This window comes from Myotis lucifugus, unplaced genomic scaffold, assembly GCF_000147115.1.
Source record: "Myotis lucifugus unplaced genomic scaffold, Myoluc2.0 scaffold_10, whole genome shotgun sequence".
Taxonomy (NCBI): domain Eukaryota; kingdom Metazoa; phylum Chordata; class Mammalia; order Chiroptera; family Vespertilionidae; genus Myotis; species Myotis lucifugus.
In genome coordinates, this window is record NW_005871058.1 from 14829078 (window position 1) to 14844332 (window position 15255).

At 36.7% G+C, this 15255-nt stretch overlaps 1 protein-coding gene across 6 annotated transcripts in view; it reads right to left on the bottom strand.

The window, feature by feature from the left end:
* Nucleotides 1–15255, bottom strand: part of LMO3 (LIM domain only 3) — a 56083-nt gene that overhangs the window by 14155 nt on the left and 26673 nt on the right. The window lies entirely within an intron of this gene.

The following is a 15255-nucleotide window of genomic DNA, read 5'->3' on the forward strand; positions in this document are numbered from 1 at the left end:
ACTAGGAAGCAAAGTAGATGAAAAACACCACATCTGCCAGTTTCCTTTTTTTTTCTCCAGCATCAGGCTGACAGGAGAAAAATATAATGGCTCTCATGGGAAAGACCAAATTAAAAGCAGTTCTAAACTAATGAATTCAAAGGTGCTAGGGAGAAAACTCACTTTAGTTATAAAAATGTACTTTAAAGAATCTTAGTCTTTCCTTTTATTGAATTTAAGGATTACGCACAAATGTGCTGAAGTTTCCCTTATTACTTTCTATATACTCGAAGAGATGCTCCTTTGCTTAAGGCATGCATGCTCATTTTCAAGTGTAGAACTATTTCCTCTTAGCAGGCTAATGATGATTGTTGGAAAGAGTTATGAGAACGGCTTCGAAGTGTCTGGCCAAACTCGTAATCAACGTTTAAGCTTATGTTTTTGTTAGACCGTCTCTTGAAGAACTTAAGCGCCTTGAGGGTAGAAACCATAAATGCTTTTCATCATCTGTACACTCGATAAAAAGTAAGCAAGGTTCATCTTCAAGAAGACGAAATTAAAGATGGTCACATGCTCCTTTTCCCTGGGAAAAAAAATCTTTAAAGCGTTTCAGTATGCTTATTTTAAGGAATATAACTCTAATAACCTTTGTGCTCTCAATCCCTATTTTGGGAAATAATTTTTTTTTTAAGAATGTCATTGAAAATGTAATATCTTGCATCTCCTACTGGCAATCATTAAAAATGAAACCATCGCAAACTAAAGCTTTCATCCTATTCTTTTGTCAGCAGATTTCTTCGTTCATCCCAACATTTCACATTCACTTTTCGTGTACTTCCTGTGATCTATTCAGGAGGCACATCACTGGCATGAGCATTTGTTTCTTCTTTTTCTTTCTTTTTTATTTTTTTTGAGAAATAAGGAAATCTTAAAAGTTCTTTATTCCACGAATATAGATGCACTTGTGGATATAAAATGCGATTAGTGTGAGAGAAAGCAGTGTTTAAGGATGACTCCGTTTGCTTATACCTAATAAACATACACACACAATGCCATTTTGAAATTCTGGACATAGTTTCCCCCAATTTCAATTGCTCTCGCTAGCTGAGCATTTATCAGCTACCTGATTAGAATTTGTTTCCACACAAACCATTGATCATCAGCCTATTACTAGGCAAATGACAGTTAATTACCCACTACATTAACCACTGGGACCTGAGACCTGCTTCTGCTGCCATCAGTCAACATGATAAATGTGGCAAGTTCAGTAATGCATGGCCAGCCCTGAGCTGCCTGCTATACTGTGAACAACCCTCAATCTCACTTCCAGGCCCAGGAAAATCTATGGCAATCTGCATAATTACAAGCTCTGGGTTAATAACAGACAAATGATTTGTTGCATCTAAACAAAGTCCTTGGACTGGTCCCGGTCTCCGGTGGCTGCCCGTACAGCGGGCTGCCACGAGTGTACTTCCCACCACAATGTGCACAAAACAGTTCTCTGATGTTACCGCCTTTCAATTTGTTGCCCTCCAATTTATGGATTCTGCATATGTGATTTTTAATCATTAAAGGACTCTTGAAGCAATATTATCTTAATTATTCTCTGCTGTAACCAGGGAATTAGGCTTCAGATAAAATTTTCTTCTTCCACGCACCCTCCCTGCCTCGCTGGAGGCTCCATCAGTTTCCATCTACACCTGGACTCTGAAATCCTAATGATGAATTATTGCCCCTTTTCCTAAGAGGGCGAACCTTACAAGGGAACATTTTACTGAACTGTCAGCTCACAGACTGAGTGCGGAGATGCGGAAATCTGATCTAATTTACTGCAAAACGATGCATTTGTTAGACTTTTTCCTCACTTTGGTCCAAGGATCAAGAGATCACCCTGTAGCCACGTTCATAGTCTCCCTTCTTCTCGGTCGGACAAGATCCTCTGAGAGGGGAAACAAAGTCCCATTTTACAAAAGGGGTTTTTCAAAATATAGAATGTGATCCCTTGGTTTTCTAACATGATATTTGGGCTCAGGCAAAAAGAATTTTCACATTAATCAATTAAGCTTAAGACAGTCATTCCTAAGAATTTTGCAGATACGTCTAGGAAATACTCAAGAAGAGTCTTTTAATTATCTAATTCACTTAGACTATTCATAATCCTGGAAATTCTTGTAACCCTTTCCTCCCCACTCCTCACTGCCAGACTCATTTAGTAGGGTGTCAGCACTGATCCACTTTCCTGTTTAAGCTAGAGAGCTCCGTAATCTCTCCTTTATAAGGTTTATACAATCTAGTCCTCACATAAAAGAAGGGCCTAAGTACATTCAGTAAGCAGTACACTGAGACAAAGATTTACTTTGAAAAGGAGTCATTTTGAAATGTTGATCTGAATACTCACAGAATACCAGCTCATAAATTTATGGGAAAGAAAAAAATAAGGTCATTGATCCATTTTGCTCATTTTAAGATGTCTTGCAGATTATTAAAGCATGGCAGGGGTTAATTTGCCCATTTATGGCTACATTGTTTTCTACCATCAATGCTCATAATAGGCTTTAAGCTATGTGACCTTTGTCTTGTTCTGACACACTACCAAAAGTAGACTTACAATATAAAAGGTGACAACTACCATCTACACAATATCAATGCATAGTACTATTTGCAGGAATCCCAAAGGAGGTACCTGTCTCTTTTCCATTCCATTTTTGCTGCTATTACCTGGTATTGACAATCTAAACACAGACACGAAGATAAAAACCAAACAGACAACTTTCTTACGAACAAGAACACAGCCTATCTGTGTGCTGTATAACACTGCCTACACTGCAGAGAATATGAATAGAGAAACATTAAATAATTTTTGTGTATGGGTGGCATAGCAAAAATTATGACCACACACATTTATATTTTTAAAGGTTCCCAGAAAATTTTGCATTTTTACTAAATGTTCAACAGCTTTTGGAACATAGTCATAAATCAGGTGAATTCTGCATGGGTTAGTATACATCCATTACTAAATTTCCTGGGGGCGGGGATAGAGAAAAACTCAAGACATATAATCATTTAACATAGCAATAATAAATATGGTTTACTACAGGCCTGGGGAGTGGGGACGAGTGTTCATTGTATTAGTGTCTTTTATTTCACAGCACCAGATGTTTCTATAGATTTTTTACCAGGTTGGTGGCTCAAGTCACTAAATCAAATTCCCCCTAGCCAATGAAAAGCATAGTATTTGACTCAAATTAATTTATTATTTTGGGGAAAATGCATACATAAATATCACTGCAGTAAGCCTTCATTCTGAACAAAGATCAAATATTCTCTTCTAGTAGTTGAACAATTCTCAGCAACTTGAAAATACATGAATTTAATAGTAAATATATATTTTTAATATTGAGGATAAGATGGTTTAATCATCATCTGATGTAAAAAAACTCTTTCTGCAGAAAAACTAGAGATGAACAGAGAAAGGAAAGTTTATTTTCTAAAGAAGTGAAATTGTAATCAACCGAAAAGGTCTGTAACTTTGACTGTTGAATGTGAAGTTTTATTGAATATGTTATGTGGAAAGGAATAGAACATTTTCACAGACTGAGAAGGGCAATTGCTTTCCTGTCTATTACAAGTATACTTCTCATCCCCTTTCCTATTTCACTTTTTAAACTAAGGAATGTAGTGATAGAAAATAAAAACACTTTAAACATTCAATACTTTTGTTTTAAATGTAAAAAGCTCAATTGTTATAAGGCTGAGGAGAGATAAACCTATTGTTCCCTCTCTGTTGGGTCTTAGCATGTGCTCCACCGTCACAGAGATGAAGATATTGTGGGAGTTAAAAGAAGAAAGGAAACACTGAACATAAAAAATAGATAAAAATGTTTAACATTTTAAAATGCTACACAGTGACTTAGCACTTATTTTTAGTATACATTTGTGCACAGTGATGATTCTGAATGTTTCTAAAGTTAAGCTTAAACCAATTAAAAAAGTTGACCATGTTTTAAAGAAACTAAGTACATCTGGTTAAAGAAAACTCAGATATTATTTCTTTCATAATTAAGTACGTTTATTCTAAAATTAACTCTAATTTAGTTCATTACATTCAGCCTTTCTATATTTTATATTAACATATAAATCATACTAAACAGAAACATAAGCCATTTGTTAAAAGTAAAGTTTAGCACGCACATGTATAATATAGATTTGTATTTCCTCTATATACATGGTTGTGTATTCTCTTTCTCTCTAAGATATAAGTAGAAGATATATGTTAGAAGTCTAGACAGCCTGGATGGGTAACTCTGGCCAGGATGCCTGAAGCTTCATGTTTGCTGCAGTATTTTAAGTGTCCTCGGAATGTGTCCCTCTTCTATGTTCAGGCAAAACTCTACTCTTCTTGAATCGGACAGAAGAGTCCTCGGCAGCACGAGGCTGGGTGGTCAAACCCAAACTAGAGGGCTAATTCTTAAGTATTTATCTGCCAGCCACCAGTGGAACTTCTTGAGTATCAGCTCACCATCCAACCCATTTAAACAACCACCACCTGGTTGGGACAATAACATTATAGGCAAAAAGTCAACAGTGAACAGGAAGGGAGACAACTTCATTTTGTTTTCTGGAATTCTTGAGGTCTATACTTATTATCGCTAGTGCATTGGGAACAACAGAAAAATTAAAAGGAATGCTAAACGTGAAGAAAGGTTTTTTCACCTGTCTCTCTGGGTCTTGCATTTCAGGCGAAGAAAAGACTAGGGCAACATTCTAAAAAGACTTCATGTCCCATTAAAACTATACTTGACTTACAGGACCTATCATTCCAGACGAACTAGGTCAAGTTCCATGAATGCTTGGTTAGGAGTTCCTGCCCTAAACAATCACAGTCTACTCCAACTTGGGGACTATGATTCAAAATAGGTTGTTTTAGACTTGAGATAGTCCAGGGAAACAAAACAGCAATGCCCTCCATATGGTGAGTTACAGACCTTACGTCTCTCCACAGAGCTGGTTCCTCCCCCACCTGCACTCACCTCATAAGCCAAGCTTACTACCCTTTCACTCACTGCCTGTGGCTGTACCGACCAATATGGTAACCACTAACCACCTATGGCTACAGATCACTTGGCATGTGGCCAGTCGGTATCAACATATGTTCTAAGTGTGACATATACATCCAGTTTCAAAGCTTAGCACAGAAAAGTAAAATATTTCATGAATAATTTTAAAATATCAATTATATATTGAAATGATAATCTCTTGAATCTATTTGACTAAAGAAAATATGTTTTTAAAATTCCACCTTTAAAAAAAACCTTCCTTTTAATGTAGGGGCTGCTGGAAAAATTAAAATTAATATGTGAAGCACATTATATTTCTATTGGGCAGTGCTGGCCTAAAGCCTCAAGTTTCCTTGTAGCCCTAGATATACAAGGCTTATAACAGTTAAACAAATGGAGGTATAGAATTTTCTAATTGACATTCATGCTAGAAATCTCTTTTCCAGTGTTCTATGCCTAAAGATAGAAAAGAAAAGCAAAGGCCAGAGATATTTTACTCTAACTTAAAAGTCTGTATACTAATGATGTGAATCAGCTATAGTGCATCCGTAATCTGAAATGGATGACAATGTCCAACCTATTTTCCAGTTGTAGGCTTACTCAGTGTTAACCCCTTTCTAAACTCACCATTTTCTGATCTTTGAAGGCTGTAACAGAATAATAGGATAAAGAAAAATAAGCTGACCTTTAGGCTGTCTGACCCCTGTCCTAGCTCTTTCATGAAGAGCAGGAAATACACCAGGTCTACATACGGAAGCTTAGGCCATCACTTAGTATTGGAGCGAGCATGAGGAACTAACCCTCTTATCCACATCTGGTCCTTCCCTCACTAGTTCAGTTCTCAGGATAGCCTGTCAACATGGGGCAAGGAGGGGCTGCCCTGGACAGAAGTCTCTGGGTTAATGACCTGACAGAGGGAGGTTTACTTCGAAGCGTCATCTCTCTCTCCATGCCTGACTCAGATAAAAGTTGCAAACAGTGTTTAAATATTATGCATTCATTTTCAACAAATAACTATCAATTCTTCCTCAGACCCATTTTTCCAAAGCCTTATGAGCAGGTGTTACTGCTATTTATGATCAGCACTGCAACCTAGTGGGAGAAGCAATTTGGGAAAAAGTAAAATTGAATGTTTTTCCTTCAACATTTGATGAGGATAATACTTCTGAACAAATATGGCAATTGTACCAACATTTCATAGAATCATAAAATCTTGGAACTGAACAGAATTTTTTGTAGCCTGAATAAAAGAAATGTGTCGAGCTTGTTACATTATTTAAAAAAAACAGACTTTTCAAATTTTTACATACAGTTATGGAAAGGTCTAGAGCAGTGGTCGGCAAACCACAGCTTGCGAGTGGTCTAGAGTAATAAGAGGTAGAAAAAAAGAAAGTAAAACAAAGGAACTAAAATAGAAATAGATTTTTTAAAAAAAATAATATAAGTGAATATTTCATCTAGTCACTATGGCATCTCTTCTAATTTTAAGATGTTAATGAAGGGGAGGACAAATCAGTCACAGTTAGGTGAGCATAAAAATCTATTTTTAAAAATATATTTTTATTGATTTCAGAGAGGAAGGGAGAGGGTGAGAGAGATAGAAACATCAATGATCAGAAAGAATCATTGATTGACTGCCTCCTGCATGCCCCATACTGGGGATTGAACCTGCAACCCAGGCATATGTCCTTGATGGGAATTGAACCCGGGACCCTTCAGTTCTGAAGACTGATGCTCTATCCACTGAGCAAAACCAGCTAGGGCAAAATCTGACTATTTTTATAGATATTGTGGCAATTTCGTTAAAATATAACTCTCCCTTGATATAAGCAAGGTAGTTGTTGGTAGATCAAAATAAATTAGGCACTGGTTTTAACTAAGTACAATAAATGCTAATAGGAATATGATACATCTAATTTTATAATAAAAACTTTAAAAATTCTTTTAAAGTGAGAATCTATTCTATCATGTATTTCAAAAAGCTTTATCTACTTAAAATTGTACAGGTCTTTCAAGGTGAAACTTTTTAAGTAAGCAATATTTTCCTAAAAATCACATTGAAGTCTTTTGATATCTTTACAGATTCTTAGAGGCCTATAATTACCTTCCCTTTTATCTTTCTTTTTCACAAATTTCTTTGCATAAACTAGACATAAAGTTGAACAAGAAAGTGGAGAGGTATGTATCTTATTTGACAATATTATTTTTTACCCATCTCATAACTAATGAACTTGAAGTACTGAGATGTTTCAAGAAGAAAAATAGGAAAGAAAAAACAATAACTTTTACAGGAAGGTGATAAAGGTCATGTTGTAAACAGTTGTTTGTGAATTAGTCATGGGAAATATCTTTTCTTTGATCTTTTTCTATGAAGCCACCTGTTTTCACATGTCAATTTCACTATTTCCAAGTGCCACTCATTCATTCATCAGGCACTAACCAAGACTCACTAGAGCTCCAATGGCAACACTGACTAGATGATGACAGTGTGATCGGAACTGCAATGCAAAACTTTCTCTGATATAAAATGTATCTTTCATATCCAGAAATTATGAGTTAGTGACAGTAATTATGTGATTATTTATACAAAGTAAACAAATAATTTACCTAGAATAGATAAGGCATTTACTTTCCCTAGATACTAGCCAGTAAAAGTTCAAACAAACACTCCTCCTGGGATTAATTAGTGTGTCTTACTTCAAAGCAAAAGAACTTTGTAGGAGAATAGCGACAAACTATATAGGGATCTATTATCTACAATTTAGGTTCAAATTTTATTTAAATCTTTTACCTTCCTTCTCTGAAGAAACAGCCTAATTGCAATAAGTTATTTTTAGGATTGGGGATATCATATCGTTTATTTTATAAGTTAAATTTATCAAAGAAAAAAGAGGTATAAAAGAGGTATAAAATGTTATCCTTGTTTTTAACCAAGGATATTATGTTATGGGGGTGCCCAAGTGTTCCCTGGTTCCAAATTCCATTAACATAATCATCAAAGATCCCTGGAATATGTCTTATTTGTTCTCTTTCTTAAAAGTATTTTCTACAAAGCAAATTATACATCGGACATCTTTTACTTCTTTGGGATTTTAATGGACAATTATTATTAAATCCTTATAAGAAAGTATTCTCAAAACTACCATTTTAAAATATCATATGTGGGTGAACTATCTGTTATAAGGGTACTCATATATCAGTTTTCCCCAGGAAAATCCTGTACCTATTCCTGTGGCCTCATCTGATGATTAGAAGTGCTTTCTTTATTAAGTGTCCTGGGTTAGATAGAAAATTATATGGCAACTCTAGTAATAGCCAAAGATCAATTAGAATTCAGAGATTTCAAAGTTTCTGTTCTTTAATCCTTTTTTGACCCAAATAGGTAGACTGAACTAAATACCCTTTAAGGGCTTTTGCATAATTTTAAAATTCTGTGATTCTTCATTCTAGTTGAAGTGTAACTGGATGACTCAGGTAAAAGCTAATTTAGATCATCTGACTTTTAGTTGTCAGACTGAATTTATAACATTCTCTCAAAACCGAGTTAAAAGGGAAGTATAGACCTTTTATTCAACATGGGTTGTTAGCATTTATATATATTCAATATATATATACACACTGAATTTTTAATTTAAAAATCCTTTAAAGGATTTTTTAATTGGCTTAAAGTAGGATTTAAAATAATTACCAAAAGAAAGCCAGGAAAATAATTATTTATAGGATTTTATTCATTTTTGGAATAAAGAAAAAACAAAAGAAGACTCAAAAGGACAAAACAGTTTTGTGGAAGAAAGCGGTATAATTCCTTAGTATTAATTTGTCCAAGTTTAATGCTTTCAATAATAAATTAGTATAACACTCAACAAAGTATTATGGAGGAGAAACATTAAGGTCAAATTTTTGTGTTGTAAAAATATACAAAAAGAGTTACAATCAAACCTATAGATTATATTTTTGTATATACACATAGAATATCATTCATAAACATACATGATGTTTCTGAATAGTGTTTAAAGCACTTTCTTTAGTAAAATGCTATTTCTGTAGCACCAAGTTTAAGTAAAGACTTAATTTTCAGAATGTGTATGGATTTTCTTTATAAAAGAGAGCTACTGAGGTATTTCCTTTGTTGTGTCACCTTAAGGACTTATTTGAAGTACTTCTTAGAAATTGCTATGCCACAGTGTCCAGAATTTTAACTATTCTTTAACACTTTGAAAACTGAATGCCAGACCCTTTTAATAAGTAGAGAATGTATTGAGGTGTGTAACGTCAATACGTAGCTAACTTCCAATTTACAAATACATTGAATTCAGTTATCTTTAGAACAATATATATGTTATTAACCATATAAAGCTCTGCTCAGTGTCAATAAAATAAATATTTTTCAAAAGAAATATAGGTAAACAACTTTAGGAAAACCTGTCTTGGAATATATGCTGAAATAATTTACTCTAAAAATATTACATTAAGGCAGAATCCTCTAAAATATTTGATACTATTTCATTCATCTAATTTTCTAACAGTGAGATAATGCCAAGTGGATACGAAAATAAGTTATCAAAAACAGGAAATTACAAATATAAACCTATAATTATTGCAGGTAGAGATATTTTCTAGGTAATTAGCACAATTCTCAAAATACTTTTCTGTTTATTTTCCTATCCAGATACATTTCATAAAGAACTTATGCTTAAATCCCTTGACATTTTAATTTCTTTATTAAAATTGGGAATAAGCCATTTAGTCAAATCATAGATAAGCAAAAACCCATATTAATTAAAGCTATTTCAATTTCTGTTCACAAATGCCCATCACACAAACCTCATATGAACATATATTACTCACATCAATATTAATTGGGGTTTAGAGGGAAAAAATAGAATAAAGCACAAACAATTAACGATTTGTCAACAAAGTCAGACAGAGTAGAAATAAAGATTTGGAGAGCAGGCATTTTGAACATATATAAATGAGATATAGGGATCATTTGAAATCTGGTATTTCCTGTTAACCAGAGGCCCTGGAAAGACAACTTAAAAGATATTTGAGCATCAGCGTGCACGTCTCCCTATGTGCTTGTGTGTCCACATGTATAAATACAGTACTAACCTACTAGTTATCTCCTTTTACTCTCAGCCTGTCAAAAAAACCTGTCAGCTGCAAAGGCGATAAGGGGGGCAGTTTTAAAAAGATCCTGGAGCCTTAAGCTCCTTAATGTGCCAAGAATCAATCCCATGAAAGCAAACAACTTGAAACAGGGTTATATGTATTTCGGAAAGCTCTCCGGCTCCTTCCCTCTCTGCTGCAGCCAAGCTGGCTGTTCAAGTTTTCTCACCCTAATGACCCCTGAAGCAGCCCTGAGGGATTGCAAAACAAGGCCGTTACACAAGGCAGCTTGCTAATTGAGAAGTTGATCGGGGGTAGAGAAATCCTGCTTGCCCATGTTAAGTGTCGAAATCAAGCATGACTAGATTGACGTCGCCAAATCACCGTCTGGAGGCCCCTCCACGCCAGGAGCAGCAGGGCTTTTCACACCTGATAGGCCCTCACTCTATCTCCATCAAGTCACATTAGGAAAGGAATGTATTCCGAACCGGAGCCCCTGTCCCAGGGAGGCATTCCTCCACCGCCTAATTGCTACTGGTCGGCTTCCCCGGGCACACACGTGGCCACGCGGTGGACCTGTGCTCACCTGTCCCCGTTGGAAAACCAGCCACCCCCCAACCCCACTCTGCAGAAGCACCGCACCCAACCCCAGACTCTGTCAGAGGAAGTCAGTGGGGTGAGCCCTTGCGTATTACCTATCTCCATGACACTGATTTAAATTGCAGAACCCTTGCAACAGTTTGCAAACAGTGGCCCTTTAAAGCTTTGTTCCTTGCCTTTTCTTTCTTTCTTTCTTTTTTTTTAGGAAGTTGCAGATTCAGGATCAATGGAAACGCCTGAAAACAGATAGTGATGCAGACACCCCCTGCTGTGTGGAAGAGAGGAGAGACCTGCTTTTGAACTCTGAGGCCCCCGTCACGGATTTGCTGCTCTCCAACCTAAACTCTCCTGTGACAGATGGCGTAAGAGATATTTCCGACAGCCCGGACTGGCAGGCTGGTCTTACTGAGTGTTTTTTTTCCCCTACACTCTATTTCTGACGGGTTCAAAGCACTTCACCAACTATGTGTTTTTTGGGGGGACAGGGAAGGGAGGGAAGTAGGAAGTGCCCTTCTTATTCCTACCACTTTTTAATTCTAAATCTCAGTTTCCTTAATGAGATCATGGAATTAATTCCTATCTGTCCTCTATGAACTTCAGGGCACATAGGGAAATGAATAGCTTGTTTCCAACTGCAAAGATTTATTTATGTATTTACTGGCCATTAGGAAAAAAAATTTACAGAAATTTATAATAGAAAAATTAGCTTTGTCATACTAATTTGGAGGTGATAGGTGGCAGCCATTGTATTGGTGGGGAAACTGAGGCACAGGGGTAGCAGTAACTCACCTCATACCTAATAGCCAATTAGTAGCACTGATGGAAACCTAGCCATCTATTTTTTCTGATACCCAGACTGGTACTCACTCACTCCATATAACTCCTCTCTATCATCTAACCCAAGTATGATAGATAAGATAGTATGATAAACGGGTAACGAAGAGAAAGAAACAAAAAAACATATAAGGGAAAGAGGTATTTTCTAACCTAACAAAAGATGACAGGGCAATCCATACTACTCTCACCCAACACTGGCTTCCAGGTTATAATCTAAACCCAACATTATAATGTCTGTCACATTTTCATTAAAAGCTCAGCATTCTCTTTTGGAGCTCAACACTGAGAAACAAACTCACAAGAGGAAAAAGAAAAACTAAAACAGAAGCTTTACTTATATGAGACAACATACGCATAAGATCAATTTCCACATACGGTGATACTGTCTACAAAGCATTTTTAATGGAAAAAAGCAACTAAAAGTCTAAGTCCTCACTGATAATTATACCTGAGCAAGTTACATCGGTTAAAAGATTTTCCTGTGCTCGCATTTTAAAGAAACATCTCAAATCAATATCAATATGAAATCTGGTCAATTATGGAAGGGCTCGGCGAATGAGGGCTAATGTTTATTTAGCCCTGCCTCTGGACTTGACACTGTTTTAAGCATTTTTCACAGGCTACCTCATTAGTCCTCACGACAAGCAAATAAGGCAGGTGATCCCCCCATTTTATGGATGAGGAAAAGGAGGCATTCAGACTGATGTAACATGCCCAGATAGTTAATAAGAGAGCTGAACTCCACGGATTCCCCCTTTACCTCAACAGAACAGAGGCGATTCATTCCTCCCACGGCTTAAGGATCTCTCTTCACTTACCTCTAGGAAGTGTTTATGATTAAGGCTAACATCTGTTTCCCTAGAACTTCCACTCACTGGGCCCTTATGGGATAGTTCTAGTTCTTCTTACACATAACATCATTCTTTTCTGCAGACTATATACCCCACTCCCACCCCTCATGGTCAATGTTAAAATGGATGTCTCCACAATCTACAAGTCCCTCAAACCAAAGGTTTCAGATTCATCTGTCACTGGTTCTCCTCTCCTGAAACCCCCAAAGCCAAACTTGCTAGTTCTCTCTCAAATGTCATATGGCCAGATCATTTTTTTCTTCTTTTTAGGTGACCTCCCTCTAGCATGCATCATTTCTTCCTTGGACTCAGGCTATGACCTGCAGCCAGTTACCCTTCCATAACACAGATCCATTTGTTGCTTCTGCCTATAACCCTCTATAGCTCCCCACTGCATGAAGGCCATGAAAGGGCCAACCTGTATGACCTGCCTTCCTCTCTGCCTTCTCTTTCACAACTATACCTCAACCCCACCATGTCCTCTCCTTCCCGAACTCACCATGCACTTTCATGCCTGCTTGCTTATCATTCCTACTAAATTTATTCTTCCTGGATAACAAGTACTCCTTTTCTACATTCAATGTCACTGGATCTAAGAAGTCCCTCTGATTTCCCTGGTACAAAATGAATAACACCCTCCTTTGGGTATTTAAGCAATTATTTTCATATATTATGTGAAACTGACAGCGTTTGTACCATCTTATGTCCCTCTGTTTATCTCTTTCTTGCTCAGTAGCAGGCTCCCTGATACCATGCCCTCTCCTTTACTCACTGCCTAGCGCATGTAATATTCATGTGCTTTGAAATTACTGAATTACAGAGCAGGGTCATTACTGAAAATTAGTACTCTTTCCTTGCCAACTAATTAGATTTTATATAGGAATTTTACGTATACTGACTAGATTAATACTAACTAATTTTGAAATCTGTATATAATGGATATAACATCTGTAGGTGAAAGTCAAAAATAGCGATGATCAGACCACCCTCCTCATGTCCTTTCGTGAACTATATCTTATAGAAATAACCCACTAATGGCAAGGCTACCGAGTAAAGCTACACCAGGACTATGAGAGACATCAACTACCGGCTGAAACTCAGAACAAATTAGATCTGTCTTTGATGACGTTCCAGATGGTGTTAGGTGGCAACACATCAGAACTGTAATTAGCAGCGGCAGAAAACTTGCTAACTGGTATCATCTCTACCCATTATATCTGGTAGTATTAGTAAGGAAAAGCACAGGTCAAAATATTATATATCTAACTTAGGCAAGCAGCTCCAAAAGTGCGCCAACATTCAGGCTGAATATTGTGCCGAATCACACCTCCTTCTTATTCCCAAGATAGTCCTGGAACCTCTTTCCAGCTTCCAGAACCATCTCTTACTGCAGTTCTTCCATGATGCTTCGTTATTAAAAATCACATTTTCCTAATCCCCTGACAATGATTCTGTTCTTTTTATTACATAGGCTGTCACTTTATTACAGCCATTTCAGCTTGCAAAATATTTCATTCTACCCCATTCCCTCCTCCTGCCTTCTAGTCAGTATTTACTGAGCCCCTACTCCCTGTCAGGTTTTCTGCTAGATGCTATAAAACAAATAGGACACTTCCCTACCCTCAACAGGTTTGCAGTCTGGTACCGGAGAGATAGACAAGTAGGCATAACAACAACAACAAAACTAGATTGTTTCCTCCTAACAAACCTGTCTGCACACACTGGAAGAGGACTTTTCTTTAAAGCTCTAATTTCCTCATGTCATTTATTTGTTCAATGACTTACAATGACTCTGTCTTACCCACATAATAATATACATTCTGCCCAGGATGGCTCTCTGGACCAATTCTACAGGACTGCAGTTCTCTCTTGTAATTAGGGTTCCCATATTTAAGATTCCAAAATGTTGCATGGGGCATACTTCTACTTGGAAAAAAAGTACCTATGACTTATATGAAATTTAAATTAAACTGTGGATCCTCCCTTCACCTGGCAACTCTATGCTTAATTTGACCAGCCCATTTGCCTCATAGCTCAATTTGAAATAGACACCAGAGCTTGTGTAGGCAGCTTCTTCCATGTCAAGTGTGTTATCGCCTCATCTCTCATGCCAATCCCATCCTCTCCCAGGCAACAGAGACTGTGCTTTCCTTTGACCTCTTATAGTTTCATCAAACTTAGAAAATATTAAGTAATAACCTAAAGTGACAGTAGTGTAATTTTCTCAAATTCAATTGAATATTTGGGAGATTATAAGAGGAATCTCCTTTTTTTTCCTTCTTCTTCTAAAGGACATATAAACGACTCAAGCTTGAGATATACTATTTTGACTTAGTTCAGTTGAACAATATAAATTCAAAATAACCTCCCACCTCTTCAATGTTAAATGGGCTGGGGGAAGAGGAGAGGAGTTGGGCTGAAAGGGCCTGGGGGTTGGGAATAAAGTTGTGTTCTCTGCTGAAAAACTATCTCAACCTGGCCCAGGCTCAGATCTGACTCAAAATCCCAAAGCACTATAGTAATTCACTAAAAGACTACATTCAAAAATAAACCATTCATAGCTCTATACTTAATGCAGTCTCATTTGAAATAAAAAGCAAAAAAAAAGAAGTCCTTTATTCCAACAAAATATATTGCATTGTTAAGGTCTAGTATATTACATTTATACGCACTCTTGACAGAATATATCACTGCAAATAGGTGACCTTTTCCAACCCAAACACTCTCTAGAGCCCAGTTTTTTAAAAAGGCATTGATTACAAAGGTCATAAACTTCCACAGGGATTTTTTTTAAAAGAACAAAATGTCCTTTCTAATATATA